At 38.7% G+C, this 17625-nt stretch overlaps 1 protein-coding gene and 1 pseudogene across 2 annotated transcripts in view; both read right to left on the bottom strand.

The window, feature by feature from the left end:
• The window catches only part of CHST9 (carbohydrate sulfotransferase 9), a 287603-nt gene that overhangs the window by 142717 nt on the left and 127261 nt on the right, over positions 1-17625 (bottom strand). The gene's annotated exons all lie outside the window — the stretch shown is intronic.
• Positions 1579-2417, bottom strand: LOC105978626 (annotated as a pseudogene).

The raw sequence follows: 17625 nt of genomic DNA on the forward strand, positions 1-17625 counted from the left end.
CTTGCCCTGTCCGATGTCTCCCTTCACCCACTTTTCTGTTGTCCATCCCCCAGGGAGGAGGTCACATGCAGATCCTTGTAATTGGTTCCCCCTTTCCAACCCACCCTCCATTCACTCTCCCAGTATCCCCACTCACACCACTGGTCCTGAAGGGATCATCCACCCTGAATCCCCTGTGTAAAGTCAATCTAGCTAGTGGTTTGTCTACCTTATTAACATTTTCAAATAGTCAGCTTGTGTCTTTGTTCCTTATATTATTTTTCTATTTCATACATTTTGCTTTGAAATGTTTTCCCCTTTTGTTCTAGTAGCTTTTGTTTTCATTCACTCTTCCTTTATTATTTGTTCAAGTTTTTGGTTTAAGGTAATGATTTGGAATTGTTATTTGATTAATGTACGTATTTATTGCTATAGATTTTTGAGTACTGCTTGTGATGTTTCCAAAGGGTTTGGTATGCTGTGTTTTCAGTATCTTTAGGTTCTAGGTATTTTTAAATTTCATTTTTTTTATTTCTATAGTCCTGTAGAATTTTAGTACTGTGTTATTTCATTTTTCTGTAGTTGTATATTTTATTTTCCTAAGTAGAATACAAACTTTATTTTCTAGCAAATTAACCTTCTGTGACCTTTGTATGTGTAATAGGCTCCTCCACAAGGCCAACGAAAGTAAATGAATGTGCAACTTCCCATGAAAATGAAAGGAAAGAAAAAAGTTCAAGTAGAGATTCAACAAGACTAATGTAAAAATTTGAGATGAATGGCCAAAAATTTAAATATTCTAGATGGGCTTCAATTTTAAGGAAATGAAAGCAACACAAGGAAAGCTCTCTTTCCCTCCCCCACCCCAAATCCAAACAATTACTATTTAATTTGGAAAATTATAACGTATCCTATGGCAAATAAGAAAAATACAAACCATACACTGAAGAGAAGGGAACAAAAGAGGCAATCACCAACCTTTATAGGAATCAAGACAACACCATAAACGTATAAAAGCCGCTGCTGAAATCAATAACATAGTCTATTTACCAGCATATGTAGAAAACTATAATTAAATTAAGGTCATTTTTGTTCGCTGCATAATCTATAAACAAGGAAAATTCAGATCCTATCTCTCAAAAAGAAACCCCACAGGGTTGTAATTGAAATATACCTTCTTTTAAAAAATGGACAAAATTCCCATTTATGTGAAATAGGTTGCTGTTTTTTTTCACACAGTGAAACTAAGAAAAATTATATCAAATGAGAAATTATTTTCCCCAAAGTAATTCCATTAGTACCCCTTCCTAAATACTTCAATAATGCAATACTTGGAAGATGTAAATTCTCACCTCAGACTTAGGACAAGTTATCATTAAACAAAACCCCACATTTTTCTGCTTGACACCAAATTTTTTAGCAGATTAAAGAATTGTTTATACTATCATGCTGGTCTTAAATTATATTTCAAACACTGTACCCAGTACTACTTTTATTTTCTGAAGGTACATTGCTCAATCCAATGACAATCTATTCTGTACCCTGCAATGTAAAGTCAAGTCACCGTTCATTCCAAACTAAAAGAAATGGTCCTCGTTGTCAAAATGATAATATTAAAATATTTATAAAAATCAACTCTGATTTACCTGCAGCTGGCAAGGGGCCCACAGAAGGTTGTCTCATGGTGTTCTGTGGAAAGTTTTTGTTTGTGTCTGCTTTACGTTTGCATTCCTCTTCTGAAACATCTTCCTCAGGTTTTTGCTTTTCCTCCACTTTTTATAAAGCTTGAGAAGATTCTGGTAATAATTTTTTGAAGGGTATGGATGTGGTCTGTGCCTTTTTGAAGGGCAAAGGCAATCTGCCACAAATAATCATGCAGAGTCTTAAGAACAGTCCTGAAAGCAGGGTTTCCAAAGCAAACACTGTATATGAGCCCCACACAGGTCAACTAAGATCTTCCACAAAATAGTTACGGCAAATACGGATCCATATACACAGCTGGAAGAGTGCTCATCAGAGTAGATCCAGGACCAAACTATGATGAAAGAGGTTCAATACTCTTCTATTCTTTTTTCACTGACAAAGTTTATGAAGTCTTTCTTAGCTCTTGGGCTTGGTAACACCCAAATTCACCAAATTTACAATGGTAAATCATAGGAAGAGAACTTATTGCAAATCGCTCACTCAGTTCTGGCTGCTCTGTAACATCAGCTTTTGCAGCATTCACCTGAAGATCTTGCCCCCATTCGGGTTGATGCTTTTGACAAGCAGGACACCATGGATCTTAAAATTGTATCATCCACACTTCTTCCAGCAACTCTTTGCAGCTTTCGTCTGTGATGATGCGCACGTCACTGCTCCGTGTGGTCTCAGGGAGCTCTGCGAAGCAGCATCACCAGGATTTCCAGGTAATCAGCGAGACTCCTAAAAGATGCCATTCAGCCTTTTGTCCACCCAGCAGCACCTTAGCGCCGAATTGTATGTTTTCTTAATTTTTCTGTCATTGATTTCTAACTTCATACTGGAACGATCATAGAAGAAGCTTGTATGATTTTAATCTTTTAAATTTGTTGGGATTTGTTTTGTGTCCCAACATATGGTCTATTCCAGGAAATGATCCAGGTATGCTGGAGAAAAATGTGTATTGTCCTGACGTTAGTGGATATTCTCTATCTGTTTGGTTTATGGTTTTAGGGAAGTTCTTGATGTTGCTTGTGACCTTCTTACACGGTCTCTCTCTGTCATTAAAAGGGCATGCTGAGGTCCCCTACTATTATCCGGGAGTTGCCTATTAGTATTTGTTTCATGTGTTTGGTGCCCTGTTGTTTGGTGCATACATGTATTTATAGTTATATGTCTTCTTGCTGGATTAACCCTTTCATTGTTATGTATTTTCCTTTATCAGGGAACAGATTTTGTTTTAAAGTCTATCATGTCTGATAGCAGAATGGTTACCTCTGCTCTTTTTTGTTTATTGCTTAAGTGAAATATTTTTTGCTACGTTTTATTTTCAGTCTGTTCTTATTTCTAGGTCCATTACTTGCAGCTAACAAAAGGATGGATATGTTTTAATCATTCTGCCAATTTCTGCCTTTTGCCTGGGGTTTTTGATTGTGTACCCTTAAGTTTATTACTGAAAATAAGATGTCTAAAATAAGATGTTTTTTTGTTGTTTTTTTACGCTTTAATATATTCTTTGTATTTTATTTGGTTTCTACTTGGTTGCTTTTTGGGTGACAAGTCTTTTTATTTTTTTCTTTCTTCAGAATGTGTTTTCTTAGTGATTTCTTAGTGGTTACCACATGTATTTTACTACAAAAATTTCCATTGCAATAATGTTTAACCAAAACCTCAACATAATAAACCTATTCTTGATATGTTCTTCCCTCCCTCATATCTGCGGGCACGTTACCATTCACATCAATATACAACCTACATCCAAAAGTTTATTTTGTTCTTAGTACCTTGGTGTTGTATTGTTGAAGGGACTACATTATTGAGTTTATTCCCACAAAATATTATATATGTTGTTTTTACCCAGGTGTTACAGTTCTAGTGCTTCCTTTAACTCTTTCCTTCTTTTCTTCCCCCCTTCCCTTCATTTCTTTTCCATGTATAAATATGGGTATTTATGTAATGCACTTGAATTTCCAAGCACTGCTTGAAAAATTGCTTGGCTGGTCACTCCTGTTTGTTTTAGAATGTCTTTATTGAATTTTTGAATGACAGTTTGCAGGATAAATAATTATTGGTTAGCAATAATTTTCATGCAGTATTTTATATATGTCACTTCATTGACTTCTGGCTTCTAAGTTTCTTAGGAGAAATTGCACTATTTTCTTTTTCAATTTGTTGGGAATTAGTACATATATCATATCATTCCATATTTCAATCACATCAAGTAGAATTGTCCAATTGCTATCACAGTTTCCAAACAGATATTTGTTATGTCATAATGCATTTTTTTTCTTTTTTCTTTCATAATTCTTCAAGAATTTTGGGGAGTTGATTATTGGTGCAGAGCTGATCTTTTTGTTTCTCTTTGCATCTCTTCTGATTGAGGTTCACCGAGCTTCCTATTTTGGCAGGCTTGGTTCTCTGTTTGGTTCAGGACAATTCTCTCTAATTATATCTTGGGAAATTGCCTTTATTGTTGTGGTGGTGCTCGGGGATTCCAACAATTCTGTTTGAATTTTAAATTGAATCGCACATTTCCTTTTGGGTGTTTACCTTTCTTCATTCTTTTTCTTGTTTCTTTTGAGATTTGATAAATGTGGTTATGTGGTTTTCTATTTTGTTGATTTCTATCTCCTGTTTGACTTTATTGTTTAATGTTTTCCTTGCTTTTCCTAATGTGGTTGCTTTATTCTTCAGCTCCGGGTATACGGCTTTTATTTTTGTTTTGAAGTTTTCACTTTCCTTCTTGAGTCCCTCAGTCTGTTCCTCTGTTTGTTTCTTAAATTCTGCCATCTCGTTTTGTACATTTTTGCTTTCTTTAACCATATTTAGCACCATAGTCTAAAATTTATCAGATCTGACCTCCATAGAAGATAGTTCCTCATTTTTGTGCTTTGCTTTTTATTGGTCTTCCTTCTCTTGTGATTTTCTGTGTTTTGCTCTTTTTGGTTGAATTGGGTAATTTTGTTATCTTGGTTTGTAATATGTATATATATATATATATATATATATATATATATATATATATATATATATATAACATATATATATGTTGTTTTGTGTGGAAAATTTTCTTATTGGGAGGTATTGTGGTGGCACAGAAGTCAAAGCTCATGGCTGCCACATAAAGGCTGAGGCCCACACCCACCAGCTGCTCCACAGGCAGCAGTCTTGTCACCATAAAGATTTACAGCCTTGGGAATCCGATGGGGCAGCATCACTTAGCCCCACAAGGTCTCTATAGGCTTGCTATGTTCTCATGAGGATCCTAGATGACACTCTGTCTTTAGCTTTTTTCTTTTTTCCCCCCCAGTGCTGGTCCAGGAGTTCTGCATGCTCATCTCTGGAATTCGATATGCATGTGCAGGGGTTTCGCTGGTCACAGATGCTGATGTTAGCAATTGGATTCAGCTTTCTTGTGGTAAAGATGAGTTTCTCTGTCTTTCTCTCATAGACGCCATGGCACAGGCTCAGCTACTGTGATATTCTGTGGGCTATTTCCCTCGGTGTCACCATCAGTCTGAAGTATTTCCCTAGCCCTGCTGTCCTTGCAGTTCATCCTGGTCCTTGTGCCCCTATTCCTCAGGTCTTAGCATGATGCAACGACAATCTTTTGTACCAACATGGTCTTCCCTTATCCCTCTCCCAATTGCAAGGCCCATGATCTCCCACACCCACTTTATGCCAGCATCCTCAGATTGGCTTCCTGTGTGGATCTCCTGTTTTGGGGTGTTAATTAGTTTCACCCAAAATGCCTTCAATGAGTAAGTGTGCCTGAAGTTAGTCAGTAGATTTTCTCCCAAGTTCTGTGTTCTCCCACTTCTCCTCCCTCTCACTTCTGCACTCACCCCAACTTGCAACCCCTCAGCTATGCTTGGAGCTTTGAGACCTGTCTGTGCTTGTTTTCTTTCACTGCTTGGTGTGTTCTTTGCTAGAAGAGTCATTGAGAATATCCCCTCACTTTGCTACTGTGATCTACTCCTCTCCCCAAATCAGCTTTTGTATTTCAGAAGAGAGGGAAAACCTTTTTTTCTTTGCTGTTCTTTGTGCTAGAGCAGAACAAGCGGAAAAGGAGGTTGGACATAGACTGAGTTGTGAGCCACGGGTAAGAATGGAAAGGATTACATCTGCTACAGATACTTTCCCAATTCTTCTAGCCAGATTTAATGGCATATTCTCTGTGTTCCCAAAGCACATTGCTTATACCGAAAACACACCATTTATCACATGAAAAATGATCTGTTTTCATCTCTGTCTCCATTGATTGGCTGCCAGCACAATGAAGATGAGAGGAACGTTTTATGTATCTCTATATCTCTTGCAGTAATACACATGGCTTCGGGCGAAGAGCTCCTTGGACAAATGAATGGAAAAAAGAATAAATACATGAATTATATCTTATTGTTCCAGATCTTCAACATGCTCCATGACGAGGAGGGCATGGTCTGATTTAGAGATTATTTTTCCTCTATCAAATTTTATCTATTATAATAAGTACTGTATATATCTTGCCAGCTTCGTGAAAAATATGGAGTTTAAATGAAAAGTAAAAGCAAACGGCTGCCGTATGGAATCCTGAGAGATACTTGTAAAGATACTTGTAAAGGAAATAACAGAGCGTTCTTTTCTTTAAAATAGTAAACAAACTCCTGTCATATGTAGGTGACCAATGTTATAGGTAAACTTCAGGCATATCAAAATTGATATTTACATATTCTTAATAATAGGAATTAATCTCACATCACATAATAATAAGCTTCTCTACATTGCCATAAGAGGGTTTTGGAGGTGAGGAGGAGAAGGGAGAAGGCAGCTTGAATTACAGAAGTCAGAATTTATAGAAAGCAGTACAGTTTTATTGCTTTCAATACTATGATTTGCCAATAAAATCTATCCAAGGAGACATCTACTTAATGACATGGATCTTTGTTTTATAGCTGAATCATTTACCTAAAGACCACTGTGTATGCCAAAGCCATGAAAATAATGTATCTTTTAAAAATGGGTTACAGGTGTTCCTCTATTTTGCTTGGCAATCTATTCCTCGAAGACAATTCAAAGGTAAATTTCATTTTAGTGATAGTCATTAATTGTGTATTACTGCAATATTTGAATTAATAGGATTTAACTGTATTCCTAGAGGAAACAATTAAAAAAATAGAAAATGTGGTCCAATGAATAAAGTAAGTGTTACATATTTAAGAATTGGAAATAGATAAATATAACATTTTACAAATAAGACCAATATTAATTTTCCATAAGCTAGATATACCTGAAATCTATCTGCAGAGCATTCAGCTTCCTTTGTAAATAACTTCAGGGCAAAGATCAGTGTTTGCTTGCTTCTGCTCCAGCCTTGAACTTTGTACACCTCAATTCTGTCATTTGTGTTGTCGTTTCAGATGACAGTAATGATCTTAAGAAGAGGTATTTACAAGTGACACTATGAGGTTGCATTACCTATCTCTCATCACCATGATACTCAGAATTTACTCACTGATTCTGGATGCAGGCTGCAAATAATTTAATGGCTCCCAGTCAGGAGAGGAAACAAAGGAACTTCACGTATTACCATCACATTCAGAGACTTTTCAGAAACATTCTGTACAAAAGAGCCTCCAAGTCCCTGAGAGCACAGACAATGATGGGGCTGGGGGAGCCTTGAAGTAGAATACACGCTCTCCTGTGTGTTGGGCTAGCGAGGAAAGACATTTGATGGCACTCACTAGGAAACTGGCATTCCCTTCAAACTGTGTCATAGAAGTGAACATCTTTGTGGTCATTCTTCATCAGGGATGGAGATGGGGACTTGTAGGTTGGGGGACATGTAACAGGAAAATGTTACAGAGAAGAAAATTTCTCTCAATACTTTGCTATTCTTTTGCAGATTTGAAAAGTATATGCCATCATAGATATCTGTGTTAATATAAAATTATTTTAGTCTAAAATTGAGTGGTTGTGATACATATCTTTGAATACAATTGACACTTGGGCCCTGAGGGCTCGGCCCCCATACCAGCTATGTAGACAACTGCCCCTCCCCCCAGAAGAATGTACTTGAGAGGATGGCCCTGAAACTGCAGCTCGGGGAGAGGGACATGTCTGATCAGAGCACATGGGAGCAAATGAATGGAGAGGAGCACATCCTGGCCCACCAGGCTTGGAGGATGATATCCCCACTCCAAACAGCCAAAGCACAGAGTAGACCATATGGCTGATCCCCCTATGAGACACGCCATCCTTCACTGACCCATGGCCCTATGGGGGACAACATTGGAGACTCAGTGTCAGGATTGGCCCGGACTGACCTTGCGACACTGAGGCAAAACACTAAAGGCATGTGGCAGAGCAATGCAGGGAGCAGAGCAGGATGCTCCAGAGGGAGTGCAAAGGATAAACTCGTGGGCCAGAGCATGGCACCCTATGGACTTGACTGGAGGACACGCCTAGAGGTCAAAAATCAGACCTTGATCTTTTGATAGGTTTTTCTTTAAAAATTTTTTCTTTTTCTTTTTTAAAAAATTAATTTATTCTTTTATGGGTCATTGGTTTTCTTTTTTGTTGTCATCATTGTATTCTCTTTTGTCGCTTTGCTTGCTATGCCTTGGTTTTTGGGTGCATATTACTATCTCTGCAGATCTATCTAGATAAGATAGGCTGGATGAACAGTCTGGAGGAGAAAACAACAGGACCGATGGTTCTGGGAGGACATGGGAGAGGGGAAGGCAGGGGTAAGGAGGTGGTGTTGACCAACTCAAGGACAAGGGAGCAACATGTGATCCAAAATTAGTGCCAAGGAGTGTGTGAGAGGCCTGGTAAGGGCAACGTAACTGAGAGAAATTACTAAAACCCAAATACAGGCTGAGCATGACAGTGGGACAAGAGGAAAGTAAAAGGAAATAGAGGAAAGAACTAGGAGGCAAAGGGTATTTATAGAGGTCTAAATACAGGCATGTACATATGTAAATATATTTATATAGGATGGTGGATAAATAGATCTACGTGCATATATTTATGGGTTTAGTATTAAGGCAGCAGATGGACATTGGACCTGCTCTCAAGTGCTTACTCAATGCAGGAACACTTTGTTCTATTAAATTGGCATTTCATGACATATACCTTCCCAACACGACCACTGAAGACAAAAATATGCATAAACAAATGTGGTGAAAAAAGCTGATGGTGCCCAACTATCAAAAGATATAGCTTCTGGGGTCTTAAAGGCTTACAGGTAAACAAGAAGCCATCTAGCTGAGAAGCATCAAAGCCCACATGGTAGAAGCACACCAGCCTGTGTGACCACGAGGTATAGAAGGGACCAGGTATCAGGCACCAAAGAACAAAAATCTTATCAATGGGTGCCCACCTTCCCGATATGATCACTGAAGACAAATGTGTACATAAGTAAATGTGGTGAAGAAAGCTGATGCTGCTCGGCTATCAAAACATATAGCATCTGGGGTCTTAGAGGCTTGAAGATAAACAAGTGGCCATCTAGCTCAGAAGCAAAAAAGCCCACATGGAAGTAGCACACCAGCCTGTGTGACCATAAGGTATCAAGGGATCAGGTATCAGTCATCAAAGAACAAAAAATCATATCATTGTAAATGAGGGTGGGTGCAGAGTTGAGACCCAAAGCCCATCTGTAGTCAACTAGACACTCCCTTACTGAAGGCTAGCGGGGAGGTGAGGAGCCAGTCAGTTTGCAGGGTAGCAACGATGAAACATACAACTTTCCTCTCGTTCTTAAATGCTTCCTCCCCCCCACTATCATGATCCCAATTCTACCTTACAAATCTGGCTAGACTAGAGGATGCACATTGGTACAGATAGGAACTGGAAACAAAGGGAATCCAGGACAGATGACCCCTTCAGGACCAGTGGTGAGAGTGGCTATACCTGGATGGTGAAGGGAAGGTGGGGTATAAAGGGGGAACCAATTACAAGGATCTACATATAACCTCCTCCCTTGAGGATGGACAACAGAAAAGTGGGTGAAGTGAGATGGTGGACAGTGTAAAATATGTCAAAATAATAATAATTTATAAGTTATCAGGGGTTCATGAGGAAGGGAGGAGTGGGGAGGGAGGGGGGAAATAAGGAGCTGATATTAAGGGCTCAAGTAGAAAGCAAATGTTTTGAGAATGATGATGGCAACAAATGCATAAATGTGCTTGACACAATGGATGTATGTGTGGATTGTGATAAGAATTGTATGAGCCCCCAATAAAACGATATAAAAATTGATACTTGGGATAGATATGTCATGTGCATCTCCTGAATTTGAATATTCAGTGGCCATATGAAGGAAACTTTACTTTGAGAAGCTTGGAAGATTAAAAGAAAAACTGGATTCTATGATTCTTTGCATCCCATAGATAAATAATCCAGAATGAATAGCAGTTTAAAGAGCCCTGGTGCACTGTGGGCTAGGAAATGGACCGCCAACCACAAGGTCAGGGGTTCAAACTCACTAGCCATTCCACAATAGAGAGATGAAGCTGTCAGCTCTCATGAAGGTTATTGTTTTGAAAGTCCCATAGAGAGGTGGAATTGACTCTGTGACAGTGGTTTTAATGGTGGTTTATGCTTAGTGAGGAGGTCTAAGAAAGAAAACTTAGGGATTTCCTTGACCCACACATTTTCCATTTTTATGTTGGAAAGGCCTCTTGATGCCAAATGAAGTCGACCAAAAGGCACATGGCATATTTCTTCTTATTTATTCATCGATACAGAAAGGGTCAGCTCATCCTAAGAACCATTCTAGATACATTAAAGGTGGCAATTAAGTGGCTAGTTAGTCTTGTGCTTTCTGAATTATGTAGTTCTGATTCTTAGTTTGAACATTAAATATATATAATATACCCTGGTGGCACTGTGGGTCAGGCATCAGGCTGTTGATGGCCAGTTTGGTGATCTAAACCCACCAGCCACTCCACAGGAGAACGATGAGGCTGTTTGCGCCTATAAAGATTTGCAGCCTCAGAAACCTGGTAGAGTCACTAGGAATTGGAATAGGCTCAATGCGATTTCTTTGGGTTATGCTGCACAATAGTACTTATACAGTATATGTTTTATAGGTGCTTCACAATTGCACATGAGATCATATTCATGTTGTTCGAGGGCCCTGGCTCATATGTAACAGAATAAAACATTGCCTGGTCTATCAGCATATTCACAAGATTGGTATGTTTGCATCATCCATACACAAAAGATGTTGCTTCTGCCATGTTGCTTCTCTTTTTAAACTATCTCTTCGAAGTAAAGTGATTAAAAGCATGAGCACCTATTTAAGAATGGCAAAGCTGAAGAGGTAATAGAATTGATTCTCTGTCTTGTTAGCCTGCTGCATTTAAATAACTTACTTACTATTCATGGGACTCATACATGGCTTTTCTAACTCTAATAGAGACACAAATGCTATTTTAAGTCATTTTATTGGGAGCTTTTACAGATATTATAACAATCCATAATTCAATTAAATCAAGCTTAGCTGTACAGTTGCCACCATTGTTTTCAAAATATTTTCTTTCTTCTTGAATTCTTTGATATTAGCTCCCCTTGATCCCCTCCCTCTCTCCCTCTCACCCCCAGAACCCTTATTAATACTTTTGCCATCTCTTACACCATCCAATGTATCAGTTCATCTACAATTCTGTTATTCATTCCTCTCTAGTGGGGTTATACAGTCATCATTGTTATCAGTCCCCACCCCACCCCTCTCTTCCTGTACCACCAGGGAATTGTTACTCCCATTACTATTTCTGAAGGGTTTATCTATCTTGGATTTCATGTATCGAACAATCTTAATTATACAAATGAACATACGCAGGTCTAACAAGATTAATGTGGTAAAATTAAGACCATAATAGTATGGAAATATTAAAGAACTAGAGGATAGTTATGTGTTTTATCCATGCTACACCGCATCCTGGATTTATCTTCCCTTCCACGTAGCCCTTCTGTGAGAGACCATCCAGCTTTCTTACAGGTGGATTTGGGGTCTCCACTTTGTCTCTGCTTCTGAGTGTCAATTTCATTGCTTGTTTTTGAACCTCTGATACCTATTCCTGTCAACACCTCATGATCACACAGGGTAGTGTCTCCTTCCATATGGGCTTTGTTCCTTCCCTGCTGGATGTCCACTTGTTTAACTTCAAGCCTTAAAAACCACAGACACTATATCTTTTAATAGCTGGGCACCATCAGGTTCCTTCATCACATTTGTCTATGCACCCATTTGGAGACAGAAATACTATTATCTCTTGCTCTTTTCAGTTAAGATGTGTTTAAATTAGTATTTTTAAATTGAAAAAAATTAAAATTTGTTTCTTTTGCATTAACATACCGGTTTATATCTTTGTTAATTAAGCACTATTCTAATTTTAGGATAATTTGGTGGGGGTGTGTGTGTGGTGTGTGTGCGTGTATCTCTATCTCTATATTTGTCCTCCCCAGGGCATTTTGAATTTTATTGTTATCAATTTTCTGGTTTAAAGTATCAGTAGCTTTAGTTGATATTTTAGATGAGATATTTATGTTATTTGTATCTGTCATAATTAATTTATAGGTCTTAGAATACAACTGATTCCCCAAGAGTATCAGCTTGTTATGTAATCTGCCCGACCAACTGTGATATAATTAAAAATCTATACTTAAGTGCTCACCCATGTTACAATATCATGATTAAGTCATGCTTTCATGATTAAGTGATGAGAATATTGTTTAGAATCCCAAATTTCCATGTGTGCAAAACTGGTTTCATTAGTGAATTCTCATTTACTTGGCCTATCACTTAAACATGGGCTGCTATTAAGTTGTTGTGGAAAAATGTTTATTCATCTTGTCACGTGTGATTGCTTCTTCATTTCTTAGAACAGCCCAATTAAGTTTTTTATTAAATGTGTGAGGAATTGTTTCCATCAGGTAATGATTTTTAAGTAGCTCTGTGATAATGATCAAGTCATTTCCTATAAACTCCAGCCATGACGGAGTCTTTCTCCCATCTGCTTGAGGTCTTTAGTATAAAGGCTGCACATGCTTGTTGGCAAGTTTTCCAAGGATCTCGGGAACCTGACATGAGATCCCACTCAGATAGAGATACTCTTTCCTGGTACAGTTGGACTCTCCACACATAAGAGACCGAAGTGTATTTGTTACGGGAACACACACCTCCCACACTGTGCTGTCAACCTGGTCAACAGATGTCTTACTCCTTTTTATAACTTTCACAAACCTGTTTAGTGCCATGCATAAATATGTTTCAAATTATACTGAATTTTTCAAAAAACAATTCTTGAAGGATCTGGTTAAAAGAAAGTCAGTAAAATTTGGTTCTGGTTGTTTGGCTCGTCTCCTAAAGAAAAATGTCCTTTACCACCTCCCCTAAACAGAATCTATAGTGCTGTAAAGCACACAATAGCATCTTCTGAAGGTCAATATAGACCAACTTGTTTTCCTATATGATCCTATATTAAATAACGCTCAGTGTTCTCCCATGGTCAGCCCCAAAAGTAACTTTAAAGGTCAGCATTAAGGTTGGCCTCTCATAGCAGAGATTAATTGAGTTCGGCCAGTGTCTACAATTAATAAGAGTTTAAACCACACATTCAGTACATGTTCTTCTACTGTGCTCCTAAGATTTATTACAGTATTAAAGGCTTAATGTAATGGCAACGATGAGCTCATGAAACGGGGTCTTTCTCCCTTCATCGTATTACTTTATTCTGAGCCATTTTTGTTTCCTGGACTAATGCATGCTTAGCCTATTGAAATTTGGAAGCAAGCATCAAAAAGAGTACATAGGTCTTGAACTTTGAGGAAAATTCAAGTTTTTCTAAAAAAATAAAATCAAATCAGTGTTTCACTGATCCTTATGTGATTTGGAGAACCTCACATGGCATGACTAGCACGCTAGGCAGGGCCAGCTTACATACTACAGGGAGAGAACACACACGTAGCCATCAAGTATCTGGTTTTACAGAACTCAAAGTAACTATCTGGCTGTTTGATAAATTGGGTAAATTGCCTATGATCTATCATTTTTACCTCAGAGAAAATACAACGTTAAACAAAGGCTGGGTAGCTTCCTAATGCCATGTGACAATTGCTGTCAAAATTGAAATAGGACTAAATTTGGTTTGCTAAACTCCTAATCTCAATAATGACACTTTTCCCCACAGCCAAACTTCATAGATAAGTGATTCCTATTACCCACCTAATTTTCCACATAGATACACCATTGAGTTGGCTATCATTGTCATTTTTATTTATTCCATCTAAAATGATGCCCATCTAAAATTATATGAATGGAGAATTACTAAATAAGTAATAAAAATGAGACCTATTGAGTTCTTATGAAATACCAGCTACTTTGTTTAGTGCATTATGTGAACCCTATCTACCCTGTTTGCCCGAAAATAAGACCGTGTCTTATATTAATTTTTGCTTCCAAAGATGCGCTAGGTCTTATTTTCAGGGGATATCTTATTTTTCCATGAAGAAGAATATGGTACACATTTATTGTTTACTGTTTTATTAAAAGAGACCTCACACTTTCTGTCTGCTCCGGCTGCGCTGTGGCCAACAGTGAGCTGCATGGTGGTGCCCGCTACTAGTCCAGAGTCCAGAGTTACGGTACCTTTGGGGGGCCTTATTTTTGGGGGGATGCCTTATATTTCAGCGAGAGGCAAAACTGTAAGGACGTCTTATTTTCGGGGGATGTCTTACTTTCGGGGACACAGGGTAAGTCAGTAAGTATCATAAGAACCCCAGGGGAATTTTCCTAGATTTTCCAAGTAGCGTACAGCACCATCTCTCCGGTTTGGGACTTTCACACACCCCTAATCATCATTTATGCTTCCAAATGTCAGTTTCTGTAAAATGAGAACTTCCGAAGTATAACCATTTTAGACTTTCTCCACCCACCCTCTAACATCATCGTGCACACGCAGAAATCTATAGTATTATTTTTATGACTCAATGTGCCCGAGGCTTTCTGAAATAGTTTCATAGAAACACCAGTTCTTTTTAAGGTGAGCTTCATTTTTTTTTGTAGAAAAACTTGAATTTTCCTCAAAGTTCAAGACCTATACACTCTTTATGGTGCTGGCTCCCAACTTTCAATAGGCTAAGCATGCATTAGTCCAGGAAACAAAAATGGCTCAGAATAAAGTAATATGATAAAGGGAGAAAGACCCTATTTCATGAGCTCATCAGTGCTAATGAAGGGCTTCAAAAAGTTTGTGGAAACACGGAAGTAGAAGTCAATAGACATTTTCCATGGACTGTTTGAAGTCACCTTGTATGCCCTGACGTTATATAATTTGTAATTGAATAAAATAATTACATGAACAAGTACAACGAGTGCAGCAGTTTGGGAATAAACACAATTCATTCTTGGTTTACACATGCCTGCACAGGTGGTGGCTGAAGTCTTTGTGTGGCTTTTGGGCAGCTGGTTACATAGAGGGTCTGGAAAGGGTCCCTTAATCAGGTAAACCGTTTAAGGGGACACCAGTTAAAAGAATGTCTATTATATGTGACACCTTAACTGTGTATGTATTACTTTCATAAGATGAAAATAAAATTGCAATGAATGGAAGGAGAACGAGGAGGAGGCATCAGGTATTCTGTCAGATCAGAAAGTAGAACTAGGGATTCACCAAGGCCAGAGAGGATGGTGGCAGGGTTCTGCAAGCCAGGAAGGAGGCTTAGAGTTAGCTAAAGAGTACAGAAGCTAGAAGTTACAAAATCATGAGGTGATTTTAATAATTTATGAAAACAAAAAAACAAGTGTTGTCTGGTTCATTCTATCCCATGGGGATCTCAGGTGCATCACAGTAGAGCTGCGTCCCACAGAGTCTTAATGGTTTACCTGGGAAGTAGATGTAAACTTACTAATTCACGGTCCTTGAATTGATGCCAACTTAAAGAGACTGTATAGGAGAAGGTAGAACTGCCCCTTTGAGTTTCTGAGACTGTCACTGTTTATGGGAGTAGAAAGCCCCATCTTTCTCTCACAGAGCGGATGGTGGTTTCAAATTTCTGACCTTACAGATAGATTGCAGCCCAATGCATAGCCCCTCTGCCACCCAGGTAATTCTTCTGAGGGGCCTTTGTGTGGCGTCGAGTGGTTTGAGATTGTTAACTGCTTCCCTTCACAGCTCTGTGATTGGGATTCCCTTATGCTAATTCAGGTGCTACTTGAACTTTGTACATACTAATTCAAAGCCAAAACGTGTTTCAGAAAACAAACTTGGCCAATTGATATTACTTTCAGAATGGATGTTTGCAACCTGGAAATGGGAGGCATCCCAGACATAAATAAAGTCACTTCTCTGTGACAAATGATAAACTACACATAAGAACAATTGGACCATGATCCCATGGGAACCAGCAAAGGGCGCAAGCTCAGTGGAAATCTCAGAAGACAGACAGCCATTAAAGTGAAGTCCCTTGAATCTTGCCGTCCACTTCCTTCTAATCCTCGCGTCTTCCAGGCTCTGTTTTCAACAATCATTCTTTGGGTAAGATGATCTCAACACCAGTTTTGAAGAGCTTTCTAGCCTCCTCGAAGAGATAATTTTATAGTGCCTGTTTTGAAACGCTTCCGCATGGATTGCTATATTTTTTCTACTAAGTATTAATGATCTGCCTTATGTTAAATGCGTTCTCTTAGTTTCTTTCCTTGGGCAAATTTGCTGTTATTCATTTCCCAAAGAAAATTAGAAAGGTATTAAGATTTCCATGACTTTATGAAGACTTTGTAAAAATATGAAGGTCTCAATTGGCTATGCTTTAAAAAGATTTTATTAAATTGTTCAAAATGTTTGTACATGAACATCACTTCTATGCATTTTCAAGTCATTTTAAAAATTTGTCAATCATCTGGCTGTCTATGTGGCTGAGCTTTAAAGTGTCTTCATATAACAGACTAGCCTAACCTCAACATCATGTTGGCAGGGAATGATAAACATGGAGACAATGACTCCATCAGTATGAGTACAGAGGTAAGGGACTTAGGCGTAAATTTCTGACTTCATGTTCTATGGCTTGCAAAATTAGGTAAGTAAAAGGAAATATAAATTAAGAAAAGAGAAAATAGGTCAAGTTCCAATACCAGCATGTGTGTGTTGAAGGCTCCTTTTTAAGGCAGCCTGAGTAAAACCATGCTTTTGCCGATGCACACTTATTCCAGACTCCTGGTCCAGTGCCCTGTCATAATCCTGCACTTTAGAGCATGTTTATATGCAAAATGTTACAAATCAGGTCATGTCCAATGAGAGACAGTGTGAGCTGGGAGACAGCATTTCACATGGAAGTGGCGTTGACAAGAGTCATGACTCTGAAGTTGTCTGATTGGAAGCTGTATAACTCAGATTTTCGGAGTCCTAACTACTTCATCCCGAGGAACCCTAGTGGTGCAGCGGTTGGGCTGTTAACTGGAAGGACAGCAGTTCAAATCCACCCTCCCTTTGTGAGAAAAAACAGAAGTGGCTGGCTACTTCTGTAAAGATTTACAGCCTTTTCTCCTGGAAGGTAGAGATGAGTCAGGATCTAGGTAGATGGTAATGGGTTTGGTTGGGTTTGGAATTCTCTCATCAATAAAATGTCTTAAAATTAGTCCACTTCAGCTTCGTGACTTCAAGAAAAAAAAAGAAGAAGAAGAAAACCCAAAGGAGTCCGCACTGTTAGTCAATCACCAGGTTCCTCTTTCTTGGTCGAGTCTGCTTCCACCGCAAACACTTGTCCCTCTGGTCTCATTTGAGCCCAGAGCCGTCTCTGGGCCCTGGTGGCAGGCGACCCTCTTCACTTGCTCACATGCGACCCTGCTCTAACCTGGCCACGCTTTTTCCTGGGATTTTCCACGCTCTTTCATGTCTTTCACTCTAACCAATATTGGATTCAGTCTCAGTTCTACACTTTTGGCATTGACCTCCCTCTTTCCAGCTTCCACAGATGCATCTT

Source organism: Echinops telfairi, unplaced genomic scaffold, assembly GCF_000313985.2.
Source record: "Echinops telfairi isolate 266 unplaced genomic scaffold, ASM31398v2 ScPeMD7_7400;HRSCAF=8409, whole genome shotgun sequence".
NCBI lineage: Eukaryota > Metazoa > Chordata > Mammalia > Afrosoricida > Tenrecidae > Echinops > Echinops telfairi.